At 44.8% G+C, this 11,812-nt stretch overlaps 2 long non-coding RNA genes across 2 annotated transcripts; both read right to left on the bottom strand.

Annotated features, from left to right (window-relative positions):
- Positions 1–2,193: 2,193 nt before the first annotated feature.
- On the bottom strand, positions 2,194–2,534 carry LOC120978011. Its single transcript, XR_005774029.1, has 2 exons — positions 2,473–2,534; positions 2,194–2,286 (listed from the first exon to the last, which is right to left on the bottom strand). It is a non-coding gene; the product is annotated as an uncharacterized LOC120978011 (long non-coding RNA).
- A 6,466-nt stretch (positions 2,535–9,000) lies between these two features.
- LOC120977727 lies at positions 9,001–9,341 on the bottom strand. Its single transcript, XR_005773950.1, has 2 exons — positions 9,280–9,341; positions 9,001–9,093 (listed from the first exon to the last, which is right to left on the bottom strand). It is a non-coding gene; the product is annotated as an uncharacterized LOC120977727 (long non-coding RNA).
- Between the last annotated feature and the right edge of the window lie 2,471 nt (positions 9,342–11,812).

Here is an 11,812-nt window from a genome sequence, read left to right as displayed (position 1 = left end):
TCTAGGATGTCCTCTAATGAGGATCCAAATAACCTAGAACCTTCACAGGGAATAGCAAAGAGCCTAGCCTTAGAGCCCTGATCCCCTTTCCATGACTTCAGCCAGATAGCACGTCTAGACGCGTTTGACATGGCCGCCGCTCTGGCAGAAAAACGAACCGCATCTGTAGATGGGTCCGCTAGGAAATCTGCCGCCTTAAGGAAGGTAGGGAGGGAAGAAAGCAATTCCTCTCTAGGGGTCTGTCCTTAATATGAGATTCAAGCTGTTCTAACCATAATTTTAAAGACCTAGAGACCCAAGAGGCGGCGATAGCCGGCCTAAAGACTGGTTGATGCTGATTCCCATGCTCGGCTGAGATAAACATCAGCCTAGATCCTCAAAATGAAATATTTTTTTATTTTTTTGGCTCTCTTAGCTACAGGAGAATCCACTGTGGGTTCCCTGTCAAAAACGTCAGAAACAGATTCATCAAATGGATACTTTTATATGTAGCAGGAATAAAAAAAATTCTGTCAGGATTCTTCCACTCCTTCCTAATAAGAGCTTCCATGTCTTTATGGACGGGGAAAATCCTATAAGGCCCTCAAAAACCTGATCAGCTATGGTTTTAGGCTGTTTCACGTCCTCTAACTGCATGGTGGCCTTATCAGCTTTTAATTAAGGTTCTGTATCTTCAGCAGGGAACAGAGCCCTCCCCGCTGTATCCTCTTTGTGTCTATAGTGTCCAGTAAGCTGAGTCAAATTGATTTGCATGGACTTAGCAGTGACAATCTGAATGAACAAGAAAGAGGGGCTTTATGGTTGCTGCAACAGGACAAGGAGTTGGTGATTAAATCGTCAGATAAGGGCGGGAATATTGTTATTCTTGGGCACGAACAATACCGGAATATGTGTATGAGAGTGCTCAAGGATAAACTCACATATGAAAAACTCCCGTCTGATCCCACTCCAGCCTATAGGATGGAATTGTCCTGTATCTTGAACCAAGCCCTAGAGAAGAAACTCATCGACAAGACTGAATTGGCCTTTCTTTTACCTGTGCACCCAGTCACTGCGGCCTTCTACTGTCTCCCCAAAGTTCACAAGGGGTATGAGCCTTTAAAGGGGAGGCCGATAGTGTCTGGGAACAACTGTCTTACAGCCAATATCAGCACCTATGTGGACACCATCTTGCGTCCATTTGTCAATAGTTTGCCCTCACATGTTAGGGATACTATGGATGTGTTGGGACGTTTGGATGGTGTCCAATGTGACAAGGGTACTTTTTTGGCTAGTTTGGACGTGGAGGCGCTCTACAGCTCGATTCCCCATGAGTTGGGCTGTGGAGCGATCCTCACGTTCCTCCAGCAGAGAGGTGAACAATACAGGGATCATAACACCTTTGTCATGGAACTGTTGAGTTTCATACTTAGACACAATGTGTTTTTGTTTGATGGCTGTATTTTCCACCAGCTCAGAGGGGTCGCAATAGGCAGTCCGTGTGCCCCGACCTTTGCGAACCTTTACCTGGGCTGGTGGGAAAGAGAGGTGGTGTTCTGTGAGGATATGGAGCGGTTCACGGATGTGGTCCCCCTCTGGATCAGATACATTGATGATGTGCTGATCCTGTGGGGGGGCGACAGGGAACTGTTCCTAGAATTTGTTGCAGTCCTCAATAGGAATACTCTGGGACTGTTCTTCACGTCAGAAATTGATTTGAACACCATTTCCTTCCTGGACCTCGCCATTTCACTGGCGGCTGATGGGCGTATTAGTACCAACGTTTTTAGAAAGCCCACAGCCACCAATAATCTGTTGAAATGGGAGAGTGGGCACCCTTTGGCCCTTAAGAGAGGGATCCCGAAGGGCCAATATTTAAGGGTGAGGAGGAATTGTTCCCATCTTAGTGACTTTAGGGTGGCTGCGAAAGATCTTCAGCAGAGGTTTCAGCGTCGTGGTTATCCTCAGCAGTGTTTAAAACAGGCCTATCAGCATTCAATGAGCACCAACAGGGATCTGTTGTTGTCTCCTAAAAAGAGAGACACTGGTGAAAACATTGTGAGGATTATCGGGACGTTTGACAGTGCCCATGAGAGGGTGCGCCATGTTCTTGCTGAACATTGGGACATTGTAATGTCTTGACTGCGTGTTGCTTTAGGTACACAGCTTAACATCAAGTATAAACCGAATCCCAATGAAAGATGCGCTGGTTTACTGAACTGATGCAATCTTTACTGAGATATAATGAACAGCAATGAGTACAATAGTGTTCATATGATATGATATGAGATGATATGTGTGGTAAAACTGTGAAACAAACATAAAAAGAAAGATATAAGCATGGCTATTCAAGCAACATACATTATACATAGCTAATACAAAAGATAGGGCCTAACTAACATGTGCTTGCTTACTACACTGAAACACACATTATCTATCTGCAATGTCTAACATCTCTCTACACAAGCTGACTAGCAAAACCACATTACTCACAGGCTTTGGTGTTCATCAGGTTTGCAATCTGTAATAGCTTTAAGATGTCCTGTGGATCTGGTCACTACAGTAACTAGAGCTGGAATGAACAAGATATGTCCCAGCAAGCCCTAGTGGTAAAGAGAAGACCCGCCCCTAGGCTTCAAGAAAATGGAGGGTCTTAAAGAAACAGACACTGCTGAGTGCCAAGCATGTAATATACATTGCAAAGGCAGCACACTCCCCACCTGGCATACCTTTTTTTATGCCACTAACCTTTGGACAGATTTAAAACTACTTCAGAAATTGGCCTAGCATACACCTTGGGAATGCCCTGTCTAACAATTCTAACTTCAACCTTTCTAACTCTAGCATCACTACTTGGATCAGTCCCCACAATGAGTCCAATAGGCCATTCGTTCCTGTGGGCCTGAGTGTCTTTTAATAAGACAATGTCTCCAACTTGTAAGTTGGGTTTGTCATCTTGCCATTTCTTGCGTGGCTGGAGTGTCACCAGGTATTCCTGTCTCCACCTCTTCCAGAAAATGTCCGCAAGGCTTTGAACTTGTCTCCATTGCTTGGTATACAAGTCCTTGAGGTCAAAGTCTCCTGTGGGAGCTGTCACTGGTTCCATCTTCTGGGTCAGCAGCATTGCGGGTGTCAAGACTGACGTCATCTCCGGATCTGTAGACACTGGAACCAAAGGTCTGGCGTTCATAATGGCCACGACTTCAGCCATTAGTGTAGTCAAAGCTTCATGAGTGAGGCGAGTAGACCCAACCTTCAGGAGCATGGCATCCAGAATACGACGAGCTACTCCAATCATCCTCTCCCAGGCTCCTCCCATATGCAATGCGTGTGGAGGATTCAAAGTCCAAGTGCATCCTTGATCTTGAAGATAGAAACCTGTTTCAGAGTCTGTAGAGATGATCTTCAACTCCTTGCAGGCCCCAATAAAGTTTGTGCCGCGGTCTGAACGAATCAATTTTGCTGGTCCTCTGATAGAGAAGAATCTTCTCAAGGCATTGATGAAACTTGAAGTGGATAAAGATTCAATCACTTCAATATGAACTGCTCTAGTACTCAGGCAAGAGAACAGAACAGCCCAACGTTTACTTTCGGCACTGCCTCCTCTGGTCTTGCGAGAAGAGATGTTCCATGGTCCAAAAACGTCTAGACCTACGTGAGTGAACGGAGGATCTGAAGCAAGTCTGTCTGCAGGTAAGTTTGACATCTTCTGAACTTCAAGTTTCCCTCTAATCTTCTTACAGGTAACGCATTTGCTGATCACGCTGGAGACTAGTCTCTTACCTCCTATGATCCACAATCCAGCTGACCGTACTGCTCCTTCAGTGAAGTGTCGTCCTTGATGTGCAACTTGCTTGTGATAGTGTCTTACCAGAAGAAGAGCGATGTGATGATTCTTAGGTATGATGAAGGGATGTCTCTCTTGGATAGTCATATCCGCTGCCGACAAACGACCTCCAATTCTTAGTACTCCGTCTTCGTCGAGGATAGGGTTCAACTTCTTGAGCGAACTGTCGAGAAATCTCTTCCTTTTTCAGAAGGCTTTGAATTTCTTCTTTAAAGACTTCCTGCTGGACGCATTTGATGATCGCGACCTTGGCTTGTTCAAGATGGTCGTTGCTTCGCTGATCAGTATTAGTAGCTCTGCAGGAGTATCTGGCTAGACAGATAAGTTTTCTGATTGCACAGGTCAGCGACTTCCAACTGGAAAACCTTTCAAATCTATGGGTGCCCAGACTGTCTCTGGTAACTAAAGTCTTGCAAACTGCAACTTGAGGTCTTACCTCTTTGTCTTGATCTGGTTCTATGAGCTGAAAGGTCTCTACCTGAGTAGTCTCTTTGGTTTCTGGCTTACAAAGAAACGATGGACCTACGAACCAGTTAGTTTGCTTGAGTACAGCGGCTGACACCAATCTTGTCCCATGATCCGCTGGGTTCTTGTCCGTGCTGATGTGATGCCACTGATCTGGACTTGTAGACTTTCTGATACGTGTCACTCTGTTGGTCACGTATGTGTAAAATCTTTTTGAAGCGTTGTGAATATATCCTAACACAATTTTGCTGTCTGTATAAAAGTTCACTACATGGATCTCAATGTCCAGTTCAGTCGTAATCATGTCTGCCATCTCTACCGCTAAGACAGCAGCACAAAGTTCTAGACGTGGGACAGTGTGAGCAGGTCTGGGAGCAAGTTTAGATTTTCCCATGATGAACCCAACATGGCTTTGTCCATCAGTGTCTATTACCCTGAGGTAAGTTACAGCTGCAATAGCCATAGTGGAAGCGTCAGAGAATACGCATAATTCTCTCCTCTTTGTAGCAGACAAGGAAACAAATACGTACGGTCTTGAAATGTTGAGTTGTTCAAGCTCTAACAATGAGTCTTTCCACAACTTCCACTGCATTTGCTTCTCGTCAGGAAGAAGTACGTCCCAGTCAATTTGTTCCTGCTCAGTAGTGATCTGTCTCAAAAGAGCTTTGCCTTGCATGATGATGGGTGCTACGAATCCCAGGGGGTCATAAAGACTGTTGACTGTAGATAGGACACCTCTTTTTGTGAATGGTTTCTCTTCTCTGGAGACCCTGAAGGTGAAACTGTCAGTCTTTAGGTCCCAACTAAGCCCAAGACTTCTTTGCAAGGGTGGTGATTCTGTTCCTAGATCTAAGTCTTTGAGGTCTTTAGCACGGTCTTCCATTGGAAATGCTTCCATGACTCTGTAGCTGTTGGAAGCTACCTTGTTCAATCTTATGTTGGATTCTGCCAACATTTCTTTTGTACTTTTCAGGACGTTAATAGCTTCTTCGTTACTGGAGAAAGAAGCAAGTCCATCAACCACGTAGAAGTTCTTCATGACGAACTGTTTGGCTTCTTGACCATGTCTTTCACCTTGCTGTGCTGCTCGTTTCAGGTTGTAGATAGCTACAGCTGGGGAAGGGCTGTTTCCAAACACATGTACCTTCATCCTGTACTCTGTGATGTCTTTATTAAAGTCATTGTCTGCATACCACAGGAACCTTAAGTAGTCTCTGTGATCTTCTCGAACGAAGAAACAGTAGAACATCTGTTGTACATCTGCTGTTACTGCTACAAGTTCTTTTCTGAACCTGATGAGTACTCCAAGGAGTGTGTTGTTCAGGTCAGGTCCGCTGAGAAGGACGTCATTTAGTGAGATGCCTTCGTGCTTCGCACTAGAGTCAAATACTACACCTATCTGACCTGGTTTCTGAGGATGATACACCCCAAATATTGGTAAGTACCAGTGTTCTTGGTTTTCTTCTAGTGGTGGTGCCCTTTCTGCCTGCTCGTTGTCAAAAATCTTTTGCATGAAGGCTTGGAAGTGTTTCTTCATATTTGGCTTTCTTTGTAGAGTGCGCTGCAACAAACTGAAGCGTTTCTCTGCTTGTACCCTGTTGACAGGAAGGCGATGGCATGGTGACCGGAAGGGTAGAGGGGCTACCCAGCTGCCTGAATTGTCACTGTAGACTTCTCTGTCCATGATCTCGAGGAAGAGGGTATCTTCTACCGAGGGTGCTGGCTTGTCGTCGTCTCGTGTTCTTTCAAACACCTTACAACCCAGTTCATCTATATTTCCAGTTGAGGCTAAGTCTTCCATGCACCTCTGGATACTCCGATGATGTGTTGGGTTATCTAATCTCTCTTTAATGTGTAGACTGTTGGTACATGGGCAAAGACAAGATGTACGACCATTCTGCAACAGATGTGTTCTGTAGACATTTACCTTTGCTGGTTTGTGCAGTCCGTCTAGACATACTTCTCCAACAATGACCCATCCGAGATCAAGGCGTTGTGCAAATGGTGCATTGTGTGGCCCATTGTACTGTTCTCTGACTTTGTGCACTCTGAGAATATCTCTCCCAAGTAGAAGGGTGATTGCAGCATCTGGATCTAGTGCTGGTATTTGGTCTGCTATTCGCACCAGATGAGGGTGATGACGAGCAACTTCAGGTGTGGGAATCTCTGACCTGTCGTCTGGTATCTCATCACATTCTATGAGGGTAGGTAGAGTCACCTTTGTCTTTCCATCTAATGACTCGATGTTGTAGTTATTTGCTCTTCTCCCTATTGTCTCTACAACTCCAGAACAAGTCTTCAAGGTGTATGGAGTTGGACTTCCTTTGTCACCGAAGAGGTCAAAGAATTCTGTTTTTGCCAGAGATCTGTTACTCTGTTCATCCATGACTGTGTACATCTTGATTGCTTTTTCTCTGAAACCTGCTGGATACACCTTGACTAAGCATATCTTGGAGCATGATCTTGAGCGGCCCTGCTCTGTACAGATCTCAGTGCACTTTGAGGTTACTGCTGGCGTTGTATTCTCGCCTTGCTCCCCACCATGATCTTCTTGAGTTGCCTGAACTTCTTGGTTCCATGGTGGTGGTCCCGGGTGTAGTGTTGACAAGTGTTTGTCACTGTTACACTCTGCGCATTGTATTGTTTTTGTACAGTCTTTTGCAAGATGCTGAATTGAAGCGCAGCATCTGAAACAAATGCGATTGTCTTTAAGATAAGCTTTGCGCTCTTCTAATGTCTTACTTCTGAAACTGCGACATTTTCTTAGTGGATGAGGCTTGTTGTGGATAGGACATATTTTATCTGGCTCCTCAACTTTCTTCCTTGTGTTGTCTTCCTGATTGGCTGCAGATTCAGGCGGAACTTCTGTCTTCCTTACAGAAACTGTTGCTCTGCGTTCTTTGTAAAGCCCTGGAGGTTTCTGCTCTACCTTTGGGAAGCTTGCCGTTCTCTTGTTCAGGAAAGCAAAGCTTGGGTCATTGCGTATTTCAGCTTGGTCTTCTATGAATTCAGCGAAGAAGGCGAACGGTGGAAATGCAACTCGATGATCTTTCTTGTATCTTGAAGCTTGAGCTACCCACCTTTCTTGCAAGTTGTAAGGAAGTTTCTCAATTATGGGCTCAACTCCACGTGCTGTATCCAGATATGAAAGACCTGGCAGATATCCACTAGACTTAGCGGCTTCTATTTCTAAGAGTAGGTCTCCCAAACCTCTCAGCTTTTGATAATCCTTATTTGTTATTCTTGGATAGTTTTCTATCCTTTTCAGAAGAGCATCCTCGATCACTTCAGGTGATCCATAGCATTGTTCTAGTCTCCGCCACACCATTGCAAGTCCTGCTGCTGCGTCATGAACATGTACTGATCTGATCCTTTGGGCTTGCTCAGTGGACTCTGGTCCTAGCCATCTGACAAGCTGGTCAAGCATTCCTTTCTCTGTCAGATTTAAGTCTTGGGTACCGCTCAGGAAAGATGACCTCCAGGCCCAGTAGTTTTCTGGACGGTCATCAAATTTCATGAGACCAGCGCCCACTATCTCACGGTGCATCAGGAATTTTGCCACTTCTATAGCATTTGTTGCGTCTGGCGAATACTTCTCGGGTGTAAACTCAGGGTATGGCTGCGGCTGGTAAGGCTGATGAGGCGCTTGACTGAATCTACTTTGTTTAGGTGGTTGTTCTCGTCTGTTGTAAGTCTTTCTGCTATAATCCAGACTTGTATTTGCTTGAGGAGGGAGTACGCGAGCATCCGTTTGCACTCTTGGAGGGTTGGCAGATTGGTCTCTGAGCATGCGACCACTTGACTTCCTACACTGAGATTCTGATTTAGTCTTGCAATGTTGCGTAGTATCAAAGTTGCTTATTGCTGGTGGAGTCAATGAAGACCTAGGTGCGTCATTGGACTGCTGGTCGGTGTACATGGTTGCTTGTGACTGTACGTACTTCACGGGTGCGTTGGATTGCGCTGTGGGATGACATCTGGTTTTCTATGCCATCGAACTGAGCTTCAGCAGCCTTTGTGAAAACTTCTGCCTCGGCTAAGGCGGCTGCCGCGTTTTTCTGCTGTTTGAGTAAGTGTAAAGATGCTTCCACTTCTGCTCTCTTTTTAAGTGCTTCAGATTCACTTTTTGCTTGCTCTCTCATCAATTCAGCTACCTGCTCCGCATAAGAAGCCATGGCGCAAGCTGCCTCTGCTTTTGCTCTTGCCTTAGTCGCTTTGTCGCTAGCCGATGACAGACTGGTGGTGCTTGAACGTCTAGAACTAGTACACTTAGATCTTGCTGAATCGGCGCTAGCTGAAGTCAGATTTGTTTGACTGGATGCTCTAGACAGTGTTGTGCATCTAGACTTGATTCTTGGCAAGCTGTGTGTGTCATCCTCCTTATAGGGGCATTGAGGGTTAACTGTCAGAGTGTTGTTCTCTGTGTTCTGCATCTTGATTTAGCTGGCAGCGTGGATAATGATGATGACTGGACACAGGCAGTATCAGTGTTGTAGTGAGTGAGAGAAATTAGTTTCACTTTCGTTTCACTCCACGTGGCTGAAAGGAGTTATTAGTCCTTTTACTGCTGAGGACGATTCAAAGCTGTTTAACTGCTTCTGACAACGTTTTAAAGCCTTTTTACTGTAATGTCTCGACTGCGTGTTGCTTTAGGTACACAGCTTAACATCAAGTATAAACCGAATCCCAATGAAAGATGCGCTGGTTTACTGAACTGATGCAATCTTTACTGAGATATAATGAACAGCAATGAGTACAATAGTGTTCATATGATATGATATGAGATGATATGTGTGGTAAAACTGTGAAACAAACATAAAAAGAAAGATATAAGCATGGCTATTCAAGCAACATACATTATACATAGCTAATACAAAAGATAGGGCCTAACTAACATGTGCTTGCTTACTACACTGAAACACACATTATCTATCTGCAATGTCTAACATCTCTCTACACAAGCTGACTAGCAAAACCCCATTACTCACAGGCTTTGGTGTTCATCAGGTTTGCAATCTGTAATAGCTTTAAGATGTCCTGTGGATCTGGTCACTACAGTAACTAGAGCTGGAATGAACAAGATATGTCCCAGCAAGCCCTAGTGGTACAGAGAAGACCCGCCCCTAGGCTTCAAGAAAATGGAGGGTCTTAAAGAAACAGACACTGCTGAGTGCCAAGCATGTAATATACATTGCAAAGGCAGCACAGACATACTCAAATCTGACCCAGATGTTGGGTGTATGATTCCAGCCAAACCCTCAGTCACATATCGGCGCAGCAACAATTTGCGGGATATGTTGACGCATAGTTTATACACTAGCCCCCGACCGCAATCATGGTTACGAAACCCGCTTACAGGGACATTTCCTTGTGGATCCTGTAAATTCTGTGGTTTCATTAACAAGTCCAATAGCTTTACCAACAGTACTGCAGATAAAACGTTTTTCACCAAGTCTTTTCATAATTGCAAGTCGGTTGGTGTGGTTTATCTAATGACATGTGTGTGCAACATCAAATACGTTGGCAAAACCATCAGAGAGCTAAGAAGACGGATCGGGGAGCATATTCTTGACATCACGAATCTCAAAGACACTCCAATTGCACGCCATGTTCTTGATCATCATGGAGGGAACACATCGTCGGTCAAGTTTCAAGTGATCGACTCTGTGAAGCTGTCACCTAGGGGTGGCGACTGTGATCGCATGTTGTTACAAAAAGAGGCGAGATGGATTTTTTCTTTAAACACCATTAAACCATCTGGCCTCAATGATGCGATCTCATTTGTCCCCTTTATATGATGACAAGACAATTTTACTATGTCGTGCACTGTATTGAATTGAGAGATTCGTATTTATCTACTGATATATATGAGCATATGCGGCTGCTCGTTCCTATACATCTCTCCTTTATGATCTTACCCCACTGTATACTAATGAAGAGGTTTCCATGCTGCGGTGACTGTATATAAAGCCGCCTTGTGAATTCCCTTATATATAAATGCGGCGCTTCTGCGCTTCCCCTGAGACCCACTGAGTTCCTCCTTCTGTCAGCCATTGGTTTACCTGGGACCGAGCCTCCTGGCCGGATTGGCTGCGAGACGGAGGCGTGTCTAGCAGGGCGGGGTTTCACCCTGTAAATTTCGGCGTTCTGTGGGCCGATTTGCGGCCATTACAGCGCCGATTCATATGCACACTAGCACGCTGCGCCTCAACCTAGAGGCTGCTAGCTCAGGCAGGACAGTAGTCTGTTATTTACAGCTCCGTACCTCATACTAGAGGAATGCGGTGTTAGGCAGGTTATTCTACTGCTGCCTGTCCGTCCACTACCTCGGTCTAAAATCATAGCTGAGGCTCTGGGCTCTGTTGAAGTATGGTGCACGTAGCTCCTGATGAAATGCATCCTCATGCATAGAAACGCGTTGAGCTGTTACCATTAAGGGGTATGTCAGGGCAATCCTTGCTCCGTATATTATCATTGGAGTGACGGCTTATGCTCTGCCATAGTCCTGCACCTGTGACTATCTTAGTGCAGTGAGAGTCTGCGCGCTGGCTCTCGCTGTTTGGAGTGTTGTATGGTGTTTTTTTGACACCAGACATCCCCTGGATTATAGTCCTCACCCTGGGTCACACACCTTGTACCCTGTGGTGTATCGAGCCCCCTGACGTGTTGGTGGGTTTAGTCTGTGAGACTGTTCTAGTGCTCCAGATGGTGGCGCTGTTTGGAGACATTATTTCCTTCTCACATACTTAGTATTAGTCAGTTGCTGACTGCTACACTGACGGGTGTTACCCTTTATTTTAACCGTACATATAATAAAGTTATTATTATTTTGTTTTAGCGCCTATCCCCACATTATTTGCTTGATTGTACAAATAGGCGCATATTCAGTACACCACTCCAGTTTTTGTATTTCTATTAAGTTTAATTGCATTACAGGGAATGGCAGGCTTTCTGTCGAGCAGCATTGACACCGCTCAGTGGATGGGAGATCCTAGTGAGGTGTTCTCTGAACGAGACATATCCTTTTCCTCCCAGACAATTACCATCTCATCTGCTTTCAAACAAGTTACCAGGATCTATAAAAATTTTGTTAGATCTTGGTGGGAGGTGCAGTCTTTGGAAACATACATTGGGAATAAAATTGTCCCACGTGGTCTGAGCAATCCTATTACACCAGCAGTCCGACTTAGATCTACGGATTTTCTCAAAAAGTGGGAGAGGGAATCCGTAGATTGATCTCTGAGATTAATGAAACTCCTATTAGAGGAGGAAAAGAGTGTTGTGGCATCTTTGGAGAGTGAGTTATAGGAAGCGATTGAGGCAACCAAAAAATTCAGTAGTCATACTGACTTCAGTAAAAAAGAATCGCTCCTTCAAATCTCCGTAGAAAAATATACTGCCCAGTTGAAAGAAAAGAAGCACTCCCTCTTCAATAGGGACATTAGAGACTTCAAAGAGGGCAAAATCTTTGATTATAGTATTAAACATTCAGATGCCCTTGAGTTAGATACTGAAGTTTCT

This window comes from Bufo bufo, chromosome 8 (assembly GCF_905171765.1).
Source record: "Bufo bufo chromosome 8, aBufBuf1.1, whole genome shotgun sequence".
Classification (NCBI taxonomy): domain Eukaryota; kingdom Metazoa; phylum Chordata; class Amphibia; order Anura; family Bufonidae; genus Bufo; species Bufo bufo.
This window is presented reverse-complemented; position numbering and strand designations above follow the sequence as displayed.